Here is a 25,580-nt window from a genome sequence, read left to right as displayed (position 1 = left end):
GCATCTTTTTTGACGGTTTTATTAGAGCACCGTTTGTGATTAATGCATCGCACACAGTTTCGTCAAAGGGTCTCTAATCATAGTGTCACATTAGCAGCATCCTACAGTAGTGTCTTCATCGGCAAGATTGGCGGATCTGAACCTAAGCCGGACATCTGCACCGGCATCGTCGAGCCAGCTCGGCGCATGCAACCCGCCCGGGTCCAAGCAATGATACCCACATAGGCAGAAGCTGGTGTTTGGGGTGTTCATGGTCGGCCATAAACTTAAGAATTATTTCCTTGGACATCCAATCACAGTGGCCAGTTCTGCTCCACTTGGTGACATAATTCAAAACAGAGAGGCTACATGCCGGGTTGCTAAGTGGGCAATTGAGCTTGGGCCACATCATCTGAAGTATGTGCCCAGAACAGCCATCAAGTCTCAAGCTTTGGTGGATTTTATAAATGATTGGACAGAGCTACAAACACCTGAGGAGAAGCCTGACAATGCATATTGGACTATACACTTTGATTGGTCTAGACAATTGGAAGGCTCGGGGGCTGGAGTTATTTTGTAATCTCCACAAGGTGATAAATTTTGTTATGTCTTAAGGCTCATCTTCCCTTGTACTAATAATGTAGCTGAGTATGAAGCTTTGCTCCATGGACTCCGAATGGACAAGGAGATGAACTTAAGTCGGGTTAGATGTCTGGGCGACTCAGATTTGGTGGCACAACAAGTTTCTAGAAAGTGGGATTCTAAAGACCCGCTTATGGCGAATTATCGTCAGGTAGTGGATAATATTGCTGGTCACTTTAAAGGTTATCAGGTGGATCACATAGACCGGCGTAAAAACGAGGCTGCTGATGCACTGTCTCGGCTCGGGTCACAACATAAGCCGGTTCCCCCCAATGTGTTCCGTGATGTACTGCACAATACTTCTATTAAAGTGCCTTCAGAGGAAGATCTTGCTATTCCTGACCCGGAGGGACAATTGGTGGAGGCTCTTCGTGTTATTCCAGACTGGACGATGCCTTATCTGGCTTACCTGACTCGAGGCAAGTTACCGGAAGATGAAAATCTAGCACGGCAGATCACAAGGCGGTCCAAGTCTATGACTATTGTCAATGGCAAGTTACACTGATGTAGTGTGACCGGCGTGTTCCAAGATTGTGTTTCTCCTGAAGAAGACCGTGAAATCTTACAAGAAATTCATGCGGGTGATTGTGGTCATCACGCGGTGTCATGATCTTTGGTGGCTAAGGCTTTTCGTCATGGGTTTATCTGGTTGACGGCTCATGCTGATGTAGAGGGCATCGTTAGCAAGTGGGATGGGTGTCAGAAATTTGCGAGGCAAGCTCATGTTCTGGCTCAGGAATTGTGGATGATTCCAATCACCTAGCCATTTGCAGTCCGGGGGCTTGATATGGCCGGGCCGTTCAAAAGGTCGAAAGACAAGAAAATCCACCTCTTGGTGGCAGTTGATAAGCTTACCAACTAGATTGAAGCAGAACCAGTTAGCAATTATGAAGCAGAGACTACAATTCAGTTTGTCAAAAAGCTATTCTTCCGCTTTGGTTATCCTCATAGTATCCTCACTGATAATGGGACAAATCTGTCTAAAGGTGCTATGAAGGAGTTCTGTCAAAGAGAACACATCCGTCTTGATGTATCCTCGGTGGCTCATCCACAATCCAATGGTCAGGTAGAGCGTGCTAACCACGAGATATTACGAGGGATCAAACCCCGGCTTATGAAGTCCATGCAAGCATTAGGTTATCTTGTCCCTTGTCTTACCAACAAGAGGGTTTGTGACTCCTTTAACTAGTGCAAGATGTGGAACTTGTTTGCACTTGTCCTCGCCAAAATAATATGACTAAAGTATGTTGGCAGGGTCACCCTCAAGAACTCTCTAGTTCTTCTTCTTCTTCGGGGTCCACATCATCTTGATGGGAATCCTTGGAGTTGTAGTTGTACTTAATGAAGTAGAACTTGATGTAATCTTGGGAACCCACTTGACCAAGGCCTTAGGAGCTTCTTCAAATGCATCAATCTCCTCTTGAAGCTTCTCCTTACCCCTTTTCTTGTGGTATTGTGGTGGAAGATCATCTTGAGCTTGTGTCCCTTGGAAAGAAGTAGGATCATACTTCTCTTGTTGAGGAACAAACTTCGTCTTGGGGTATTGATCTTCATACCACTCAACTCCATTGGCATTGAACTTTCGTTCAAAACCAATACCTTGATTCTTCCGGTGCCTTCCTTGCTTGTGTACAATTTCCTCAAATTGCTTAATCCCAACAAGGCTCTTGTAAACACCTTTCTCTGTAATTCCCTTCAATAAGCTATTTTCTTGCTCAAGTGTAACTTGGCTAAGAGAATCGTTAGTGGAATCAAGAGAACTACTAGAAGCAACAATATTGGATTTAATATGATTATTGTTACTACTAGAAGAAGAATATTTCTTACTCTTGTTGCTAGATTTTACTTGTGGCATATTAGTAGACAAGAGTAAACGCTTGGCAATGTAAGAAGAACTTTTCTTGCGAAGATCATCACTGATTGCTTTTAAGAACCCATGCTCTTGCTCAAGGTTGAGCTTTTCAAAGCATAGCTTCTCATGAGTCTTTAAAAGCTCTCGATGATTTTCCAAGGTAGTTTCATGAGCTAACTTAAGAGAGTTTAGTTCTTTAGATAGACGCTCAATCTCCTTCTTATCATCATCATCCGTTTTATCTTCATTAGCATGATTAATATAAATTTAATCATAGTTTTCATCACTAGAGTTGTCAACAAGTAAATCATCATCATCTAGAAAATCATATTCATCACTATTGAAATCAACATACTCGGGGTGTAATACCTTTGGGCCTTTAGCCATGAAGCATCTTCCAATTCCTTCATTTGGTGAGTCAAATATGTCGTAGGAGTTGGTTGACACAAGTTCTAGACTGGCAACACCTTCATCTTGAGTATATTCGGAGTCAGAGTGATAACTTCTCTCGGAGTGATTGTCAGAGTCAGAGTGTTGTGAATCTATTCCTTATCCTTGAGTGACATCTCATGAGCAACAATTCTTCCAATGACTTCCGATGGCTTGAGATCTTTGTAGTTTGGCATCATTTGGATCAATGTGCACACGGTATCATATTTTCCATCCAAGGCTCTTAGGATATTCTTGATGATGAATCTATCGGTCATCTCCTCACATCCTAAGCCGGCAATCTCATTTGTGATGAGAGAAATCCTAGAGTACATTTCAGTGACACCTTCACCATCCTTCATTTTCAACTTGTCAAGTTGACTTTGAAGCACATCCAATTTGGATTCCTTGACGGAGTCGGTACCCTCGTGCATATCAATCAAAGTATCCCAAATTTCCTTTGCATTCTCAAGATGGCTGATTTTGTTGAATTCTTTGGGGCACAATCCATTGAAGAGGATATTGCAAGCTTGAGCATTGTATTGCGCATCTTCAAATCTTCCGTGCTAGCTTCATGGTTCGGTTCTCTCCCATCAAAGAATTCACATGTGTTGTCATTTGATGCATAGACATCAAAGACTAGCCCATTAATCAAAGATGGTTAAGTTTCCTAACCAAAGACATGTGTTGTCATTTGATGCATGGGATCACATCATTAGGAGAATGATGCGATGGACAAGACCCATCCGTTAGCATAGCATATTGATCGTTCAGTTTTATTGCTATTGCTTTCTTCATGTCAAATAAATATTCATTCGACTATGAGATTATGCAACTCCCGGATTCCGGAGGAATACCTTGTGTTCTATCAAACTTCACAACGTAACTGGGTGATTATAAATATGCTCTACAGGTATCTCCGAAGATGTTTGTTGGATTGGCATAGATCGAGATTAGGATTTGCCACTCCGAGTATCATAGAGGTATCTCTAGGCCCTCTTAGTAATATACATCATAAGAAGCCTTGCAAGCAATGTGACTAATGAGTTAGTAGCGGGATGGTGTATTACGGAACGAGTAAAGAGACTTACCGGTAACGAGGTTGAACTAGGTATGAAGATACCGACGATCGAATCTCGGGCAAGTAACATACCGATGACAAAGGGAATAATGTATGTTGTCATAAGGTTCGACTGATAAAGATCTTCGTAGAATATGTAGGAGCCAATATGGGCATCCAGGTTCTGCTATTGGTTATTGACTAGAGAGGTGTCTCGGTCATGTGTACATAGTTCTTGAACCCATAGGGTCCGCACGCTTAACGTTCGTTAATGATATAAAATTATATGAGTTATGTCTATTGGTGACTAAATGTTGTTCAGAGTCCCGGATATGATCACGGACATGACGAGGAGCTCTGGAATTGTCTGAAGGTAATGATTGATATATGGGATAATAGTGTTCGGTCTCCGGAAAGGTTCCGGAATTCACCGGAAGGGGTTCCTGATGTTTCCCGAATTGTTTGGGTACGAGAACACTTTATTTGGTCCAAAGGAGAAATCCCACGAGGTTTTTGGAAAGCGCAAAAGGAATTTTTGTGGAGTCTAGGGGCCAAATGCCAGGGTACCTGGCATCTGGGTCCAGACACCGGGAACCCCGGCGTCTGGTCTTGGAGTCCGAGAAGGACTCTTGCCTTTCGGGGAAAACTGACTTTGAGGAGGCTTTTACTCCAAGCTTTGACCCCAGGGCTCAACATATAAATAGAGGGGCGGGGCTAGCAGCCAAGACACATCAAGATGCACCAAGCCATGTGCCGTCAACTCCATCCCCTCTAGTTTATCCTCCGCCTAGTTTCTTTAGTGCTTGGCGAAGCCTTGCGGATATTGTTCTTCATCACCAACCGTCACCACGCCATCGTACTGCCAGAACTCATCTACTACTTCGCCAGTCTTGCTGGATCAAGAAGGCGAGGACGTCATCGAGTTGAACGTGTGCTGAACGCGGAGGTGCCGTACGTTCGGTAATTGATCGGGACGGATTGCGAAGGTGTATGACTACACCAACCGCGTTGATAAACACTTCTGCTTTGCAATCTTCAAGGGTATGAAGGTGCTCTCCCCTCTCGTTTCTATGCATCTCCTAGATAAATCTTGCGTGAGCATAGGAAATTTTTTGAAATTGCATTCTACGTTTCCCAACACCAGCATGATGCATAAAAGAAGAATGAAAATCAAACACAAAAGACGCATGATACTTCTCCAACGTATCTATAATTTTTTATTGTTCCATGCTATATTATATCCTGTTTTGGACATTATTGGGCTTTATTATACACTTTTATATTATTTTTTGGACTAACCTATTAACCGGTGGCCCAGTCCAGAATTGCTGTTTTTTTGCCTATTTTAGGGTTTCGCAGAAAAAGAATATCAAACAGAGTCCAAACGGAATGAAACCTTCGGGAACGTGATTTTCGGAAAGAACATGATCCAGAGGACTTGGACCCTACGTCAAGCAATCAACGAGGAAGGCACGAGGTAGGGGGCGCGCCTACCCCCCCAAGCGCGCCCTCCACCCTCATGGGGCACATGTTGCTCCACCGACGTACTCCTTCCTCCTATATATACCTACGTACCCCCAAACTACCAGATATGGAGCCAAAACCCTAATTCCACCGCCGTAACTTTCTGTATCCACGAGATCCCATCTTGGGGCCTTTTCCGGAGCTCCGCCGGAGGGGGTATCAATCACGGAGGGCTTCTACATCAACACCATAGCCTCTCCGATGAAGTGTGAGTAGTTTACTTCAGACCTACGGGTCCATAGTTATTAGCTAGATGGCTTCTTCTCTCTTTTTGGATCTCAATACAAAGTTCTCCCCCTCTCTTGTGGAGATCTATTTGATGTAATCTTCTTTTGCGGTGTGTTTGTTGAGATCGATGAATTGTGGGTTTATGATCAAGTTTATCTATAAACAATATTTGAATCTTCTCTGAATTCTTTTATGTATGATTGGTTATCTTTGCAAGTCTCTTCGAATTATCATTTTGGTTTGGCCTACTAGATTGATCTTTCTTGCAATGGGAGAAGTGCTTAGCTTTGGGTTCAATCTTGCGGTGTCCTTTCCAGTGACAGTAGGGGCAGCAAGGCACGTATTGTATTGTTGCCATCGAGGATAACAAGATGGGGTTTATATCATATTGCATGAGTTTATCCCTCTACATCATGTCACTTGCTTAAAGCGTTACTCTGTTCTCTTGAACTTAATACTCTAGATGCATGCTGGATAGCGGTCGATGTGTGGAGTAATAGTAGTAGATGCAGGCAGGAGTCGCTGTACTTGTCTCGGACGTGATGCCTATATACATGATCATACCTAGATATTCTCATAACTATGCTCAATTATGTCAATTGCTCAACAGTAATTTGTTCACCCACCGTAATACTTATGCTCTCGAGAGAAGCCTCTAGTGAAACCTATGGCCACCGGGTCTATTTTCCATCATATTAATCTTCCAATACTTAGTTATTTCCTTTGCCATTTATTTTACTTGCATCTTTATTTCTCTTTATCATAAAAATACCAAAAATATTATCTTATCATATCTATCAGATCTCACTCTCGTAGGTGACTGTGAAGGGATTGACAACCCCTTTATTGCGTTGGTTGCGAGGAGTTTATTTGTTTGGGTAGGTGCGAGGGACTCGTGCGTGGCCTCCTACTGGATTGATACCTTGGTTCTCAAAAACTGAGGGAAATACTTACGTTGCTCTACTGCATCACCCTTTCCTCTTCAAGGGAAAATCAACCCAGTGCTCAAGAGGTAGCAACGCTCCAAGATTTGCACACGTCAGATGAACGAAACAAAGACAAAAACATGTAGATACTTGTTGAAGAAATATGGGATGCCCTTGATGTCTACTATGCAACTTTATTCTTGGACACGTGTTGGGCCTCCAAGCACAGAGTTTTGTAGGACAGTAGCAATTTTCCCTCAAGTGGATGACCTAAGGTTTATCAATCCGTGAGAGGTGTAGGTTGAAGATGGTCTCTCTCAAACGACCCTGCAACCAAATACAAGAAATATCTTGTGTCCAGATCTTACGTTAGCTACAGATTACTACAGACTATTCTATTTTTGACAGATTCTGTTTTTCATGTGCCATTTGCTTATTTTGATGAATCTATGGCTAGAAAAATAGTTTATAAACCATAGATAAGTTGGAATACAGTAGGTTTAACACCAATATAAATAAAGAATGAGTTCATTACAGTACCTTGAAGTGGTGTTTTCTTTTCTTTCGCTAACAGAGCTCATGCGATTTTCTACTTTAAGTTTTGTGTTGTGAAGTTTTCAAGTTTTGGGTAAAGATTTGATGGATTGTGGAACAAGGAGTGGCAAGAGCCTAAGATTTGGGATTCCCATGGCACCCCCTAGATAATCTAAGGACACCTAAAAGCCAAAACTTGGGGATGCCCCGGAAGGCATCCCCTCTTTCGTCTACTTCTATCGGTAACTTTACTTGGAGCTATATTTTTATTTACCACATGATATGTGTTTTGCTTGGAGCGTCTTGTATTATTTGTGTCTTCATTTGTTAGTTTTCCACAATCATCCTTGCTGCACACACCTTTTTGAGAGAGACACTCATGATTCGGAAATTGTTAGAATACTCTATGTGCTTCACTTATATCTTTTGAGTTATATAGTTTTTGCTCTAGTGCTTCACTTATATCTTTTAGAGCACGTTGGTAGATTTTTTTTATAGAAACCATTGTTCTCTCATTCTTCACTTAGATTATTTTGAGAGTCCTGCCAAACAGCATGGTAATTTTCTTTAATTATGTTAGGCATTCAAGATCAATAAGAAAATTTTCTTATGAGTGTGTTGAATACTATGAGAAGTTTGAAACTTGATAGTTGTTTTGAGATATGGAGATGGTGATATTAGAGTCGTGCTAGTTGAGTATTTGTGAATTTGAGAAATGCTTGTGTTGAAGTTTGTGATTCCCGTAGCATGCACGTATGGTGAAGCATTATGTTAAGAAGTCGGAGCATGATGTATTTATTGATTGTCCTCCTTATGAGTGGCGGTCGAGGACGAGCGATGGTCTTTTCCTACCAATCTATCCCCCTAGGAGCATGCACATAGTACTTTGCTTTGATAACTAATAGATTTTTACAAGTTGGTAATGCCCCAAGACCGGAGCTTCAGTTGCCTTCCAGGGTTTCCAGGTTTCGTTGTGTGATTTGTTTGGTTCATCACTTTCATCTTTGCATCATGTGCATTGCATCATGTCATCATGCCATCATGTCATTTATTTTCTTAACTCAACTAAATAAATTTCATGGATCTTCAGTCCATTTAAATCGAGGGATATTCACTATGGTGATTACCTTTTAAAACATATTCTCCCAATATTTTAGGGAGCTATATAAATTATATTCCAATAATTTGGAATCACCCATAACACACGTGCAGATAATCCCATGCCTTTCTGCTTCGAGTTGATCTCCTAACCTTGCCGAAAATTCTTTCTTCTCTTTTTTAGGCTCCTCCAAAAGTCTCATCATTTTTGGACCTTTCCAAACCTCACTTCCTATTCAAATTATTTGAATTAATTTCAAATGAGTTTGAATTCAACTTCAACCGTGTGCCCACTTCTATTTTGCGGGATCAAGCTCATTTTTTACAAGTCCGGGGAAATTATCCCTATGCACAAAATCCTTCCCTAACCCTCTCCTTCTTTTCCCTCTCTTGATTTTCTTTTCTGCTAAAGGATATAAGAGAAGAGAGAGAGAGAGAGAGAGAGAGAGAGAGAGAGAGAGAAGTCCAGCAGGCCGGCCTCTAGGGCCCATCCCTAGGCCCAGGCCGGCCAACCACTCTCCACCGCGCTGGCCCATTTGGCCAAGGCCTCCCACAGCCCAGCCACCTAACCCTAGCGCAACCCCATCCCGATCGATACCTCCCCCCTCTTGCTCCCACCAGCACCGCCGGGATCCGAGACCATCTCCCTCGCACAGCAACCCCCGATCCCATCGCTCCCTCACGCATCGCTAGGGAGGGGAGTTCCCCAACACGCGCGAGCCTCATCGCCCTGCCTCCTTTTTCCTCATGGCGCCGCGGCGACGACCGAGTTTTACCCCGGCGAAGCCCCTTCTTCTCCTCCACCTCTCTGCGCCTCCTCGTCGCGCCGCTGCCTGCCTCTGCGCGCGCGTCGCCTGCCTCAGCGCCGTCGTCCTCCATGGCCGCAGCCAGCCGAGCTCGAAGCTCCCGCCGCCACCACCCCGTCCCCGTGCTGTAGGGCGTCGCCTCCGGCCGAATCCAGCCGCCCATGGCCTCTCCTCGAGCAGTGGCCGCCCATAGCTCGCCGGAGAGACTCCTCCTTGCCGCCACGTTGTGCACCAAAGGTCTGGGCACCATGAACGAGTTCCCCCGCGACCAGTGCCGTCGTGGCCGTTCCCTCGCCTTCCTCCTCTGCGCCTCCTGCCTGCCGGCAGGGCCTCGTCCCTACCTCCGGCGCGCCAAGTTCGTCGTCATCCTCCCCCTTGCTGTTGCTACTCCTTGTAGGTCTTCTTGGTGCCCTCATCTCTGCTCGCGGGAGGACGAGTGCGACCGGTGCTTCGATCTGCGATGCGCGAGACCCCTTGGCCTTGCTGTGATCTGGATACGTTGATACCACCGTTGCCACGTTGATTCCTCTGCCCCGGAGTACCTCAAGTTCGTCTACATGAGGCTGCCAAGTACCTCTACGCACGGATATCGCCAAGTACCACGATGATACGAGAACAACTACCATCGACGTGCATTTTTCCAAGTTCCATGACGCCGTAAAAGTTTCTTCCTGAACATGTACGACTACAACGTGAACGAGTACCACGACGACCCTCGAAGAGCTCGGATCCGTCAAGTTCCACTACCGTCGACTAGTACGACTACCGTCACAAAAATGAGACCGTCAATACCGGACCGACAAGTACCCCAACGTCATGTGTACAACGACCGTCACCGAAGATCCGGGTAGCAAAAAACGTCAAGTACCTATGACCGAAGAACGCCAAGTACCTCTCCAAAAAACGAACATGTACCACTACGTCCGGAGGCATCGGATCCATCAAGTCCAACAACGAATGTGTACAACTGGCGGCGACCCCGAACAACTACGAAACGAGAACAACTACTTCGACTACCATCATGGAACGTCTACTTCCCCTACACCGCATCAAACTCGAACCCCTCCGATAACGCACGCTTCGAAGGTATAATCCCGAGACGACCGTCCGAGAATGTTCACATGTGTTGTATGAGATGCACCCGTTGTCTGCACCGTGCCCGAGTTGTCACTTGCTCGGTCCTCCTCTTTTGCCGCTAACCCATGAGGACCCGGTATCTGGGAGCACCCCACCATCCTTGCATGACACACCCCCATCACTTTTACTTTTGCACCGGCATCTCAATCGAGTTACCGGAACCGGAATGTTGCCGTGGCACCATTTCCGTTGTCGTTGTCGTGGCACCCCTTTTGTTTCCGCCACGATGACAAATGACTCATATCTTATCATGTCAACATTTTCATAAAAACTTGCATAAACTTGTCCATGTCATCCGCATCATGATAACAACAATTAAAATGCTTAAATTGTTGTTTGCATTTAAATTACTAATGCATATGTGGTTTTACCGGGTTTGTTGTTTGTTATATCCGGCCCCATTTAAATTGTTTAGATGGTATAGTTTTTGTTATGCTTCACCTCTTGCCATGTTAACCAACCTTTAATATTGTTGAGTACCTAACCGGGAGTGAACTAAATAATTGATGTGGTGTTCCGTCAATATGCAACTCGTTGCATATTGAGCTCCACTTAACTTGTAGTTTTGTTTGTGCCCTTTGCCATGCCATGCCTAATTAAACCGGACATGCATCATACTTGATTGTGCATCATGCCATGATTATGTGGTGGTTGTTTACTATGTTGCTTGCTTCTTTCCGGGTTGCCTCTCGCGTTAGCTTCGGTTTCGTTCCGGAGTTGTGAGGACCCGTTCGACTATGTCCGTTTGTCTTCTTCATGGACTCGTTCTTCTTCATTGCGGGATCTCAGGCAAGATGACTGTACCCTCGAAATCACTTCTATCTTTGCTTGCTAGTTGATTGCTCTTTTGCTATGCCTATGCCGCGATACCTACCACTTTCTTATCATGCCTCCCATATTGTTGAGCCAAGCCTCTAACCCACCTTGTCCTAGAAAACCGTTGTTTGGCTATGTTGCCACTTTGCTCAGCCCCTCTTATAGCGTTGTTAGTTGCAGGTGAAGATTGGAGTTTGTTCCTTGTTGGAACATGGAGATTTTGTTGGGATATCACAATATCTCTTATTTAATTAATGCATCTATATACTTGGTAAAGGGTGGACGGATCGGCCTTATGCCTAGTGTTTTGTTCCACTCTTGCCGCCCTAGTTTCCATCATACCGGTGTTATGTTCCTTGATTTTGTGTTCCTTACACGGTTGGGTTATAATGAGAACCCCTTGACAGTTCGCTTTGAATAAAACTCCGCCAGCAAGGCCCAACCTTGGTTTTACCATTCGCCACCTAGCCTTTTTCCCTTGGGAGTCGCGCATCCCGAGGGTCATCTTTATTTTAACCCCCCCCCCCGGGCCAGTGCTTGTCTAAGTGTTGGTCCGAACCAGAGCCACTTGCGGCGCCACCTCGGGGAAACTTGAGGGCTCACTACAAAAAAATACACTTTCGTGATGATACGTGTTTGTCACAGTAGGTCGCTTTTTTGTCATGCATGTACATCCATGACAAATTTATGACAGAATCAAGATAGTCATACATGTGTTGTCGTAGAAGTGTTCCATGACACTACCAAAATTATCATCACAGAAGTGTCCACTTCCATGACGATAAATCGCGTGTCACAGAAGTGCTTTCGTCAAGGGTGACCGGCACGTGCCATCCACCATAACGGAATGCCGTTAACCTATCGGGTCGGGTTTTGGATCCGATAACCCGTTAACAGCCCCGACCAATGGGAAATTTCCACGTGTAAAATTCTTATTGGCCGGACGAAACACGTGTCAGCTCGTCAGTAGGTCAGATAGGCGCCTATGATACGTCGACACGTGGCATGGCCCAACAGAGGCTCATTCGTGTGAAAAGGCCGGCCCGTTTGACTTGGTCAAAAGCTGGCGGGCCGGCCCATGGAAAGCTTGTTAACGGCCTGTTTGCATATAGCCCATTTACAGCCCGCTAACCCAAGGCCCGTTATGCCCTATCCGAATTAGGCCCAGTAGCGTCATCTGGGCCATCCAATAAGATTCCAGCCCATTTTCACTTCTGGCCCATGTATGGCCCATGACGTCTTTCGGCCCATATGAGGCCATATGTAACTCTTGGCCTATTAACGGCCCGTGGTGAGACTAGCCCGTAATGAACAGTGTATCACTTTACACCCATTAACGGCCCGTGGTGAAACTGGCCCGTAATGAACAGTGTATCACTTTATACCCATTAACGACCCCTTATTCCGTTGGGCCGTTTCCAGCCCATGTTATCTTTCGGCTTTCTCAGAGCCCATTTATTCTTGGGCTCATTTCCAGCATTCGTTTGCTTACGACCCGTTACTGTCATTTTCTGCTTGTGGGCCAAATTCAGCCCGTTTGTGGTCCGTTAATACGTTGGGTCGTTTTCATAGCGTCATCAAATACGGCCTATTAACGATGGCCCATTACGGTCGGCCCATGAACGGACGATTCCAACTCTAGACCGTTTACGACCATAATGCGGCCTGTTATTGGCCCATGTTTGGCTAATCGATCATAGGCCCGTATAAGGCCCATTGATGATATGGTCCGTAGAAGGCCTACTGTTTCTATAGCCCGTAAAAGGCCCACTATTTCTACGGCCCGTAGGAGGCCCAGTGTGACTATAGTAAATATTAGCCCATGGTTATTGTGGCCTAGTTTTAAAAAATAGGTTATTGCAGCCACTAGTTAACCGCGGAAAAAGAACTGCAATGACTACAAGCAAACTAATAAACAAGACAACAAGGAAATAAATAAGCAAGCAACTAACGCTAGGCTATCACGGCTATTACACATATTACATCCACTTGGCATCAAAGTTCGCCACCAGTGCAAATATAGGGAACAAAGCAGCATATCATATACACTGGCCGTCAAAATTGGCCACCCGTGCAAATAAACACGGCAGCAAAACATGAGCATAACTGAAACAACTCCAGAAGAGCTCAAGAAACGTTATCCTGGGTATCCACCATGCTGGCAATAAGCTTAGCAAGCTGATTAGCTTTGTCCTGTTTGGTGCTAAAATCGTCCAACGCTTGCTGTTGCACCAGAAAGTATGCATCTGAATGCTCCAGGGACTTCCATAGTCCTTCCGCTTCTTGTCACAGCACAACTGATCGATGTCTTTCAGCTTGTAGTTGAGACTCAAGAAACCGAACTGATTCAGACAGTGAGTTTGAATAGCTTGTGCAAGCGGTAGTGGCCTGTAACTCCAACAATAAACCAAGACAGGATGTTTCACTATCATGAACCTTGTCTGCATTACTTCCTTTACCGTTGCTTAATAAGGCACTCTTCCCTAATATTCTGTCAGCATTCTAAAAGAAGAAACAAGCAGACACATAACAAGTTTAGCATGTACTACTATATGAAACTCATTTCGGTGAACCAGTTCATTAGTAAGGTGGACAGGATTAAACTACCAAGTCTTCTATTGACAAGTACTAGTACATAATAAAAGCATCAAACAAACATATATCTATGTCCTATGGTAGCAATGGAATCTTAAATTAGAACAGTTGTTCTTCAGGTTTAGGCACTTGTTCTACATGAACAAAGTACAATAAAATGCAAGAATATAATACTTAAAAATAGAAAATGAGCTCATAGACCTTACCACATTCTTGGTTCAGGACCGGTACAGAACAAGGCATTCACAGTCATCGTCCAGTAAATGTGTCTCAGGAGAACGTAAGGGAATTTGATGAGTTTCTTTGCCGGTGAAGTACGTTTTCTTCAGGTAATTCCGATACTGCCACCAAGCATTCTTGAAGATAGCAGAGGTATTAGCACAGGTTACCTCATCCTGAGTTTCCAAATCAGTCCTTCTCTATAGAGAAAAATGGGAAAATTTGCTGTATTATAACCATCATGGAGGTAGGATGTATGGGACGAAGCAAAGTAATTGGCATGAATAACATTACTTACACATAACTCCTGGACAAACACCTACAGCTGGCATTTTCCTTCATCTTCAGTATAATATTTCCAAGATGGGAAGATACACACATACGATTTAACAACATCAAATGCGATAGATGCTAAACTACGACTAGCTGGTTGTGCTTCCTCCACAGGAATAGGCGTACTAACTGGTGGAGTTGGGGTTCGCCGTGATAGTACTGGCCCTTTGGGTACTGGAGCTGCCTTACTAACTGCTCTTGTTTGGGAGCTCTGTGGTGGAGATGGTGTTGTGTCAACAGGAACTAGGTTACTATCGGCTGGGGTTGGGGTTAGATTGGGTGAAGCTGGTTCTCCGTACATCGTAGTAGGGGTACAATCTGCCAGAGTTTGGGTTATGTGTGGTAGGGATGGTTCTTGTGCATGTACAACCGGGGTGCTATCTCCACCAAGAGGTAGCACTGTTTTATTTGAAGACCGTGCTTTTAGTCCGCTAGATACTGGCATCACCCGCTCCAATTCAAATGGCTAATAAACAGGAAACATAGTTGAATGTACAGACATTGTATGAGAGACAGATGCAATAGATAGTGTGGAAAAAGAGGGCATGAAATAGTTGACATGTATATTGTTTAACTAAAATGTATAACATGACATAATTTCACATATATGATGTCTATCTAAACTGGATAGCATAGCATAACATAATTCAAAGATATGATGAATAACTAAACAGGATCGCATGACATAATTCACCTACATGTTATCTAAGTAATCAGGATCGCATCATTTAATTCACATATGTGATTTATATGCTAAACAGAGGGCATTCGATATGATGTCTGAACTAAGAACATGGTGTTGAATATTGTGTATATGATGTCTAAACTATGCAATGCAAGACACTGTATGCATGATATGAACTGTATAACTGTGCCAAGTTAGAGCATACACCTCAGTGGGGGAATAGGACTGGTCATCTATCTCTGAATCCATCTCTGAGGAGTTATCGGGACCCAACAAGAGATCTGCTTCGACAGGTAGCACTGTCTGCTCTGAAGGCCTTGTTTTCACTCCAGATTTTTCCATCTCCCACCCAAATGGCTGATTCACAGGAAGAGTAGTTTAATGTACAAACATTGTCGACAAATGGAAATGTAATGAAGAAAAGGAAGGGCAAGATATCATTCAAATATATGATGCCTGGTTAAATAGGATGGCATTGCACATTTCACATATATTATGGCTGGCTAAAAGATATGAGACTGCATAATTCCCATATATGATACAGAAACTAAACAGGTGGCATTACAGAACATGTCTAAACTAAGCAGATGACATATATGATGTCAAAAGTAGGCACTGCAAGGCAACATATGCATGATATGACTAACATCATCATGCCAAGGTAGAGCAAACACCTTATGGGGTAAATAGGAGTGGTCAGCGGCGTCCGAATCCTCCTCAGAATAGATATCTTCCTCTGGATTACAATCTGGAGAGGGGTGGGGAGGGTTTGCCATTGAACCCACCATGGAGCGATGTCTGCATGACATTGTATTGCCGCGCAAAACTCTTCTCTTTTTCTCTACATGTTCAGCATGACTGTGTACAATATCTGACATGCATACGAAAAAAATATGGTGAGATTATGTAAGGAGAGCATGCAGAATTTAGAGTGATGGTAACAACCAGTGGATTGATGTTTTTCCGTTGAACCAAAATAGCCCTAATGGATCGACGTGAATGTATAGTAATAAGTGATGCAACAAGTGTACAACCTCTTTGCCGTAGCCGTGTCGACCTCAGCATCATTGGGTTGGTCGCTGAAGCAGTTGAGGTAGAGGTGGCTGTCGGAGGTGTGGAGGAAGATCTGAGGAATCTGTAGACGGCGTCCAGGGCACTGCTCTATTGTGATGGATCGTTCTGTCGTTGGAGCAGCTCCGGTGAGCCGTAAGACGTCAAGGCTGAAGCAGCACAAGACAGACATCGTCAATCTCAAGTGGGATTCTAATAGCATTTCCAATAGATGATATAAAATGAATGTAAAATTAACATCACCAAAAACAACCTGACTACAACAGATGAGGTAAAAACTATTGACTCTGAACTTAACTGTCGAAACTGAAATTTACTGTGGAATCTGAATGCTACTGTCGAAACTGAACGCAATGGTAGCAGAGAGGCACTTGACATGTAGTTTAGGGAGGGCCTGCAGTTCATCTTCAACCTCCACCCCCCTGAGCCGCCAGCCACCACCGGCCGAACTGCCAGCCCCAGCGCCGCCTCGCCGCCCCGAAACAACTCGCCACCGCTGCCCCGGCCAGCCCTGTAGGTCCCCCGCCCCCACCTTGAACCCTAAGATAGATAGTGGGGTACCTCTCCGGCGAGCCCCCACCATCCCCGCTGTGGGTGGTTCTTCCTTAACTCCAGCGAGCCCCCCCAACCCCTGGAAATCGACTGACCCAAAAGTCGATTCAGTCGACTGAAGTGTGGCTTAATCAGAGCAGAGCAGCAGCACGAGCGAGGGGGAGAGCAGCAGCAGCAGCAGCAGCTGGGCGAGCGAGCGATCGAGCGAGAGCCAGAGCAGCAGCAGCAGATCCGGCTGGTATGGACGCCGCTGCCGAAGGGGCCTCGCACCGGGGGAGAGCCGCCATGGAGATGTCGCCCGCGGCACCGGCTTCAAGGTAGCCGCTCCATGGGGGTGCGGGATGGAGCACCGTCGGCGCCAGGAGGTCGAGTTAAGGAGAAGGTGCGATGCGATGAGTGTACAACCTCTTTGGTGGTGCCGAGTAGGCCTCGGCTTCGTCCGAGGAGTCGGTGAGGATGTTGCGGTTCCGGTGGAGCAGGTTAAGGCGGCGCTGTGGGGATGGAGCAGCCGCGATAGACGAGGCGATCGTCGGAGCAGCTCCTTGGAGGTGGAGGACGGGGGCTGAACCGGCGAGACGACGAGATGGACGACGGATCCTCATCTGGGGAGGTGGACGAGGGACGTCGAGCTGTTGCGGTGGACGACGTCGTCGGGGAAGAGGCTCCGGCTGGGCAGCGGTGACGTGGCGGACGGAGGAGGATGGGGTTTCGCGGCTGGAGCGGAGAGGTTATGGCGGCCTGGGATTTCGAATGGCGAAAAGGGGGTGATGGGAGGGGGTGAAGCATGACTTAGGAACACGCTTGTCCAAAATGTAGGGTGTGTTACAAAAGTACCCCCCACCGATTTGAACTAGCGGCGCTTTCAGCTCAGGGTTAGAAGGGGGATTTCACGTGTCGGGATTTGGCAGCTGGAGGGAGTTTTCGCGCGCGTTGTAATTTCGGGATAGCAAGGCGCGGGTTGTGAAGGCGCCAGTTTTGGGAGCACGATATCTGAATTTTCGGGATATAACAAGACGCGGGTTGAATTTCAGGGACAAGCCTAACATGTCGTAATATTGTACTTGTACGTACCAAATCAATTCGCACTTCCCTCAACCGAAAAGAAAATGAAAAAAATAAAACTATTCACACCACACAAAGAGAGAGTCTTGCCCCGTTTTACTATACAAATGCTATTCAAAGCTACTCCCTCCTTCCATCTATATAGGGCCTAATGCGTTTTTTGATGCTAACTTTGACCAAACATTAGAGCAATGATATATGACATGCAACTTACACAAAGCACACCGTTAAATTTGTCTGTGAAAGGTTCTTTCAATGATATAATTTTCACATTGTGCATGTCATGTACTATTAATCTTGTCAATAGTCAAAGGCGGTCTTAAAAATCTCATTACGCCCTATGTAGATGGAAGGAGGGAGTATGAATCCATGTTATGTCCGATTAAATTTTCTCGCTTGCTGTATAATGCATGTAACCTACTCATACCAACATTTTAGTGCATTCCAAATGTCTATACTACCGTTGCAATTCGAACTAAATTTGAATTCGTTTCTCTATTTCAATAAGAATCTACAATCATGATTGTTGCCAACTTCAACCATCAAAGTTTCCTTGCTATTCGCCAGATATAAATCAGACGGCCTATAATGCAGGATGGCAGGCACACCATCATCAACAACTCCATTTTTTTAAGAGTAGAGATAAAATATATTAAATGTAGTATACCATGTTCATAACCACACCATGTTTATCACCGTTATATATATTCACACATCCGTCGGTTTTAAACACTACGATAAATTCTTCAAATATCCGAATTCGCTTTTTATAATGAAGTATATATGATCTCTATTCGTCTTCTACACCCACACAACCCTCTTATCTTTGAAGCTAGCGCTAACTTTCTCTTGTGCATGCACACGCCCGCATCCCTCTCACCCTCCCTCAGCATTCTCTAGCTCCATCGCGCAAATTCGTGTTTTCGCTTTAGGTCGTTCACCCACGGTGTGTGTAGGCCCCCCAGCTCCTTCTTTACGGCACACATCGATCGATATGCCTATCTAGCCAGGTGTGCCTAGCACAAACACAAGCTTCCCCTCTTCTCTTGTCACCGTCCATGCCTCACTCCCACCACTCTTTTCATCGTTCTCGTACTCGCACACTCCTCCCCCTCGATATAGTATGCATCTCGTACCACCTCCTACATGCATCCCTCTCTCTCTATCCTTCTCCTCGTGCCTCATTTGCTTCTAACACACACATGCATGTATACCGATCGATCTCCCAACATATACCTAGATCGACTTTAACTACCCCTCCCCCATCGATTGACGTACCTCACAAGTTATGTCTCTCCTTTCTCTTACAAAGGGCGATTGATCTTCCTATGTAGTTACGTCTTCTTACCACAGCCACATCGCCCCCCCTCATCATTCTTGCATGCCTCTTGACCCGTCTCTCACACGCACGTCCACAGACAACAAGCAGCCATCTCCTCTCTTATTGATATTGCGGGCGTGCCCTCCGTTTGTCTAGCAAGCCTATCCCACCATTTGTTAGAAGCAACTCCACTACCACCCCCTCCAACACTCTAGCTCTGTCTCTCTCCCAACCTTATTCATCTCCTACACATATGCATGGATGCCGATCGATCTCCCTTAATGCATGAGGCAGATCGATCTCCTTAATACATGAGGTAGGCCTCTCTCCTCCTCCACACATATACCAGCCATTGTACCTCTATAGTTAATTGGGCCTCCCTCTTCCCCCACCACACACCAATAGTCGAGCGCTGCAGGTAGGTATCCATGCCATAGAGACAAACTACACATGTCCCATCTCACATTCCAGTAGGCCAGCCACTCTATATCTTTGACGTGGGCACACACAAATTCGATGGCACTCTTTATCGATCGCGCGCGCGCACACACGCACACACACATCATCCCTCTCTTCGATTCTATAAACACCTCAAGCCAATGATACCTGCACTCTCTTCTCGTGGATCGCCCCCTCTATATATATGTTATATCCAGGACTCTATTTCACACACATTGCATATGTTAAATTTTTTGATTAACCCCCCCCCCCAAGAAAAACTCTCAAGAACCCATACACCATATCTCTCTAGGTTTGTATCTCTCTCACACAACCCCACGTAGGTGGTGTACGTATACAAGAAGAGAATAGGTGCACCATGCACGTACTCATGCTTCGTGCCCAGCCACACCCGCGCGGGTACACGGTGGAGCTCATTTCTTTACGAAATGGCAGCCCACATGCTAATTTGAACGCCTGTATCAGTTGTTTACCTAGGGAGGTCGTGTACCACGCGTGCACGAAACAAAGTTCGACTTGATGCGTTGCCGCGTTATTTTTAAATAAAGTTATAGCGCTCAATGGCACATACACAGAATATAAAACGATTTTTATGGAGGAAAAGGTAGTCTACTCTTCAGAGTATCTCACACAAGGCTCCGGTGGCCTCTCTCTCTCTCTCTCACCGTTGGTCACTGATCCGGCCGCATCCCGTCCACCGTGGGAAAGGGAGTGCGGTGGCCTCTCTCTCTCTCACCGTTGGTCACTGATCCAGCCGCATCCCGTCCGCCGGGGGAAAGGGAGTGCGGTGGCCTCTCTCTCTCTCACCGTTGGTCACTGATTTGGCCGCATCCCGTCCGCCGGGAGAAAGGAAGGAAGTGCATCGTTTCTCCGTTCGACGGCGCCGAGGCACCATGTCTCGATCTGCGGTACACGCCGTTCTCTCTGACCAAGCTCCGGCGCGGCAGGGCCTACGCCACCTGCTCGTAGATTCCGCCCACCGCCGCTCACCTAGTTACATCCCGATGACCTCCAGGTATCCCCTCCGGCCTTGCTCCACTGCCCGTTTTCCCACGTCGCTACATGTGGATCTTCCATAGTTCTTTGCCCAAAACGTAGCTCGTCCGGCGTACTTTCCATATTGCATTTTCGTCCTCACACCGTTTTAGACAAACACAACCATGTTGTTATCTTCCCTTAGGACAAGGAATATGCTTCTTTTTTGTCGTCGCATGTGTCATCAACTGTTATTGGCCAGTAATTGTTTCCTTTCTACCTCTTTTTTGCAAACAGGGCTATCCATTTCACCTCGTTGCTATTGCGACCTTTTCGTGAACTGCACAAATCACTTTTTTCTTAAGAGTGTTTTGTGCAGTTGTACTAAAATGTCACACGGGCAACGTCTCTACATTTCGGTGCGACTGCACAAAGGGAGATTGGTTTTGCTCTATCCTCCTCATCCAACTCCGAGCCTAATCTTCTCCAACTAGTTAGTCTTAAGAGAGACCGCAAAAGTGACCGTCTTCTATTTGTGTGTTTATCGTTTCATCAACAGTCCTCTATTATCATAATCACACTTGATATCTTTGGAACAGGGACACTCAGCTCTATTTTAGTGGAACTGCACAAAATGATCGGAATGTTGCATGCTCCAGACAGCTACTTTTTCCCAACATGCCTTGTTGATTTAGACAGAGCTGGGGGGACGTTGCTGCCTATGAAAGCATGGATCAATTTTAATTTAACACCTTCTCACAACTTTGTCTTCAGTTGTGATGTAATTATTAGCTCTGATCTGCTAATAATTGACATGCATTAGCAAGGAAGTTAGTTTTTTATTGTTTCCGAAAAAGCATCGATGGCAAGACACGCGAAACAAAAGCTGAAAGCTCACACCATTATACAATTTCATGTCACTGGAAAATTATTTGTATAGTACGTCAATTATGTAAACAAATGATGGAAGCTTGATAGCATTGCCAGAAGCCTCTTCATCATCCGGGTCCATGTGCCATGCACGAAATTATACTCCTTCGTTCCTAAATATTTGTCTTTTTACAAATTTCAAACGGGCATATTTTAGATTGTAGATTCACTCATTTTGCTTCGTATGTGTACTCCCTCCGTTCCTAAATATTCTATTCGTCTTAACAGAGATTTCAACATATTTTAGAAAGACAAATACTCTGGAGTATATTTAAGAACCGAGGGGGTAGTGCACAACCGCATGGGAGACTCAGCCCGGTCGTTGCGCCGCATTAATAGTGAGTAATGAGCAGTCAAATCATAAGCCCCACCTTTCCCACTGTGTAACGCCCCGAGATCGATGTGCCAGGTGTTGTCCAGTTATTCGCTGTTGTTGCCTTGTCATTGCTTGCGTGTCATGCATCTCATATCATGTCATCATGTACATTTCATTTGCATACATGTTCGTCTCAACGAGTACATCATTTCATCTCATTGCATCATTTTCATTTGAGCTCATCTTGATGCCCGAAATACTGTTGGAAGAGGGCTATGTGAGGAAAGTTGCAGATCTGTTTCAGCAAATGGCATTTTGTCATTTTTGCCATGATTAATGTGTGCATGATATGATGTTGAGCTCTACATGTGTTTTGTTATATGCCATGCCATCTTTACAGAGGTTCTTGCCATGTATTTTTTTGATCTATGTGGTGACTAGCACAAGCTTGCAAAGTAGCGTAATCGGTAATGCTGATTTCAGGGACTTAGAATTTCACTAAGTCCTTGTCCTGATTTTGTTGTTATGCCATATGTTCATGTTGTTTCCTAGTGATCTGTGCCTCTTTTGGGGATGATCAGTAAGGATGTTTTGTTAACATTGTGGTGCTCTATCCACCCATGTATTTGTTTGCATTTATGGAGCACCCTATCTTGAGTCAATCGAGCTCTACTTTTGCTATATCGTGAATCCTGGCAGATTTTGACTTGTTAGCGATTTTGTCGAGGATGTTGCTATTGATCCGTGCATGCTATGATGTTGTTTTTGCCATGTATAGCTTCTATGCCATGTCTTCTTGGTGGTTGTATGCTTAGTTTTTCATGCCATGCTCTGTAGTGAGTGCATCGAGCTCGTAAACATGCCTACTCGTTAACTGTTTTGCATGCTCTAGTTTTTCACTAAGTCTGAGATCTGTTTATGTTTTTGCCATGTTCACATGCTTGCAATTGTATTTTCTAATCCCTTTTGGCTCAAGGTCACTAAGGGACTTTTGTTAAGAGATTTGAGTAGCTTCATGCCATGCCTTGCTTTGCCATGTTGAGTTCCTGCAGCATGTAGTTTTCATGCTCCAAAGTGTGCTTCCTGATGTTAAATTCCAGACTTGTGTTAATTTCACTAAGTCTGAAACCTGTTATCATTTGCTCTTTTGCCATGCTTGTTTGAACCTGTTAATGAGTGAATTAGCCACAACACAGTGTTCATCTTTTGTTAAACATCTTGAGTGGATCCCTGCCATGTATTTTGTTGCCATGTTTGAGTGTTGTAGCATATTTATCTTGATGCATTTAGATGGCTACTTGTTGATTATCGTAGACCGGTGCCATGTTTGTTTTGCTTTCCTTTTCCAAACCGTGCATCCGATTCCGGTGATCTTTATATCGATTTCAACCGAAATCACCTCACCTTCCCAGTGGCACTTTTGGATTTCCAAGTTGAGGCCATGTTCAATCATTCCTTTGCAAATCATGCATATGCATCGCATACCGCATCCCGCATATCATACCATGTTCATGTGTTGGTTGTTTACTATGTTGTGTGCTTCTTTCCGGTGTTTGCTTCTTTGGGTTGGTTTCGGTAACGTCGCGTTTGTGAGGACCCGTTCGACTATGTCTGTTTGTCTTCTTCAGGGACTCGTTCTTCTTCCTTGCGGAATTTCAGGCAAGATGACCATACCCTCGAAATCACTTCTATCTTTGCTTGCTAGTTGCTCGCTCTTTTGCTATGCCTATGCTGCGATACCTACCACTTTCTTATCATGCCTCCCATATTGTTGAACCAAGCCTCTAACCCACCTTGTCCTAGCAAACTGTTGTTTGGCTATGTTACCGCTTTGCTCAGCCCCTCTTATAGCGTTGTTAGTTGCAGGTGAAGATTGAAGTTGGAGATGTTGTTCCTTGTTGGAACATGTTTACTTGTTGGGATATCACAATATCTCTTATTTAATTAATACATCTATATACTTGGTAAGGGGTGGGAGGCTCGGCCTTATGCCTGGTGTTTTGTTACATTGGTGTTATGTTCCCGGATTTTGCGTTCCTTACGCGGTTGGGTTATAATAGGAACCCCTTGACAGTTCGCTTTGAATAAAACTCCTCCAGCAAGGCCCAATCTTGGTTTTACCATTCGCCACCTAGCCTTTTCTTTTCCCTTGGGAGTCGCGCTCTCGAGGGTCATCATTATTTTAACCCCCCCCCCCCCGAGCCAGTGCTCCTCTAAGTGTTGGTCCACCTTGTCAGCCGCCGGTGGCCACCAGGGGCAACTCTGGGCTGGCCTACCGGAAGTTTGGACAATCCGGTGTGCCCTGAGAATGAGATATGTGCAGCTCCTATCAGGATTTGTCGGCACATTCGGGTGGCTTTGCTGGTCTTGTTTTTACCATTGTCGAAATGTCTTGTAACCGCGATTCCGAGTCTGATCGGGTCTTCCCGCCAGAAGGAATATCCTTCATTGACTGTGAGAGCTTGTGATGGGCTAAGTTGGGACACCCCTGCAGGATTTTGAACTTTCGAAAGCCGTGCCCGTGGTTATGGGCAGATGGGAATTTGTTAATGTCTGGTTGTAGAAAACCTGAAGTTGACATTAATTAAAATACATCAACCGCGTGTGTTACCGTGATGGTCTCTTTCCGGTGGAGTCCGGGAAGTGAACACGGTGTTGGAGTTATGCTTGACGTAGGTTGTTCTAGGATCACTTCTTGATCATAGTTGTTCGATCGTGCTTTTGCCTTCTCTTCTCACTCTCATTTGCGTATGTTAGCCACCATATATGCTAGTCGCTTGCTGCAGCTCCACCTCATACCTTTACCTTACCCATAAGCTTAAATAGTCTTGATCGCGAGGGTGTGGAATTGCTGAGTCCCCGTGACTCACAGATACTTCCAAAACCAGTTTGCAGGTGCCGTTGAACTGTGCAGATGACGCAACCAAGCTCAAGGAGGAGCTCGATGAAGATCTTGTCCTTTATGTTGTTTCTTTTCCAGTTGATCAGTAGTGGAACCCAGTTGGGGTCGATCGGGGATCTGTGTAGCATTTGGGGTAGTATTCTTTTATTTTGGGTTCCGTAGTCGGACCTTGATTGTATCTGGAAGATGTAATGCTTTACTCATGTAATTGTGTGAAGTGGCAATTGTAAGCCAACTATGTATCTCTTTCCCTTATGTATTACATGGGTTGTTTGCGAAGATTACCTCACTTTCGACATTGCTTTCAATGCGGTTATGCCTCTAAGTCATGCTTCGACACGTGGGAGATATAGCAGCATCGAGGGCATTACAACGAGAGGGAGAGGAGGCCAGCGAGCGAGGGGGATGTAGGCAGATCAGGCTAGGGTTAGGAGGGAGTGGGTTGGCCTTGGGCCAACTAGTCCGGCTGGACGCGGCTACAGGCTGCGTCTAGGCTTCTCTCTGATCTCTCACTTCTCTCTATTCTCCAATAACAGAAAATATCAAGGAGAGGAGAAGAAAAGGAAGGGGTTAGGGGTAGAATTTGGCATGAGGTTAATTTTCCCGGACTCATAAAAATGAGCTTGATCCGAGAAAAATGGAAGTGAGTGTGGGCATGAAGTTGAATTCAAACTCATTTGAATTTAATTCAAATGAGTGTGAGAAGGAAGTCGGTATTTGGTAGGTCCAATTTTTTTGAGAATTTAGGTGTTGCCTGGAAAAGTGATAAAAGAATAAATGGGCAAAGTTGGAGGTCAAGAACTGAGATAGGAAAAGGCATGGAATTAAATTGTACGTGTGTTATGGTGCATTCCAATTAATGGAATATTTTATTATAGCTCCTTAATAATATTGGGAGACTTTGTATATGTTATAAAGAGAAATCACCATTGTGAATATCCCTCTAGTTAAATGGACCAAAGATCCATACAATTTGTTTATTTGAGTCACAAAAATTAATGATATGATGGCATGATGAAATGATGCAATGCAAAAGATGCCATGAAGAATGCAAGAGACAAATACATCACACGGTGACAACGAAATAATTAGAAGGCTTCTGGAGCCTCGGTCTCGGGTCGTTACAACT

The sequence above is a fragment of the Triticum dicoccoides genome, chromosome 6A (assembly GCF_002162155.2).
Source record: "Triticum dicoccoides isolate Atlit2015 ecotype Zavitan chromosome 6A, WEW_v2.0, whole genome shotgun sequence".
Lineage (NCBI taxonomy): Eukaryota > Viridiplantae > Streptophyta > Magnoliopsida > Poales > Poaceae > Triticum > Triticum dicoccoides.
This window is presented reverse-complemented; position numbering follows the sequence as displayed.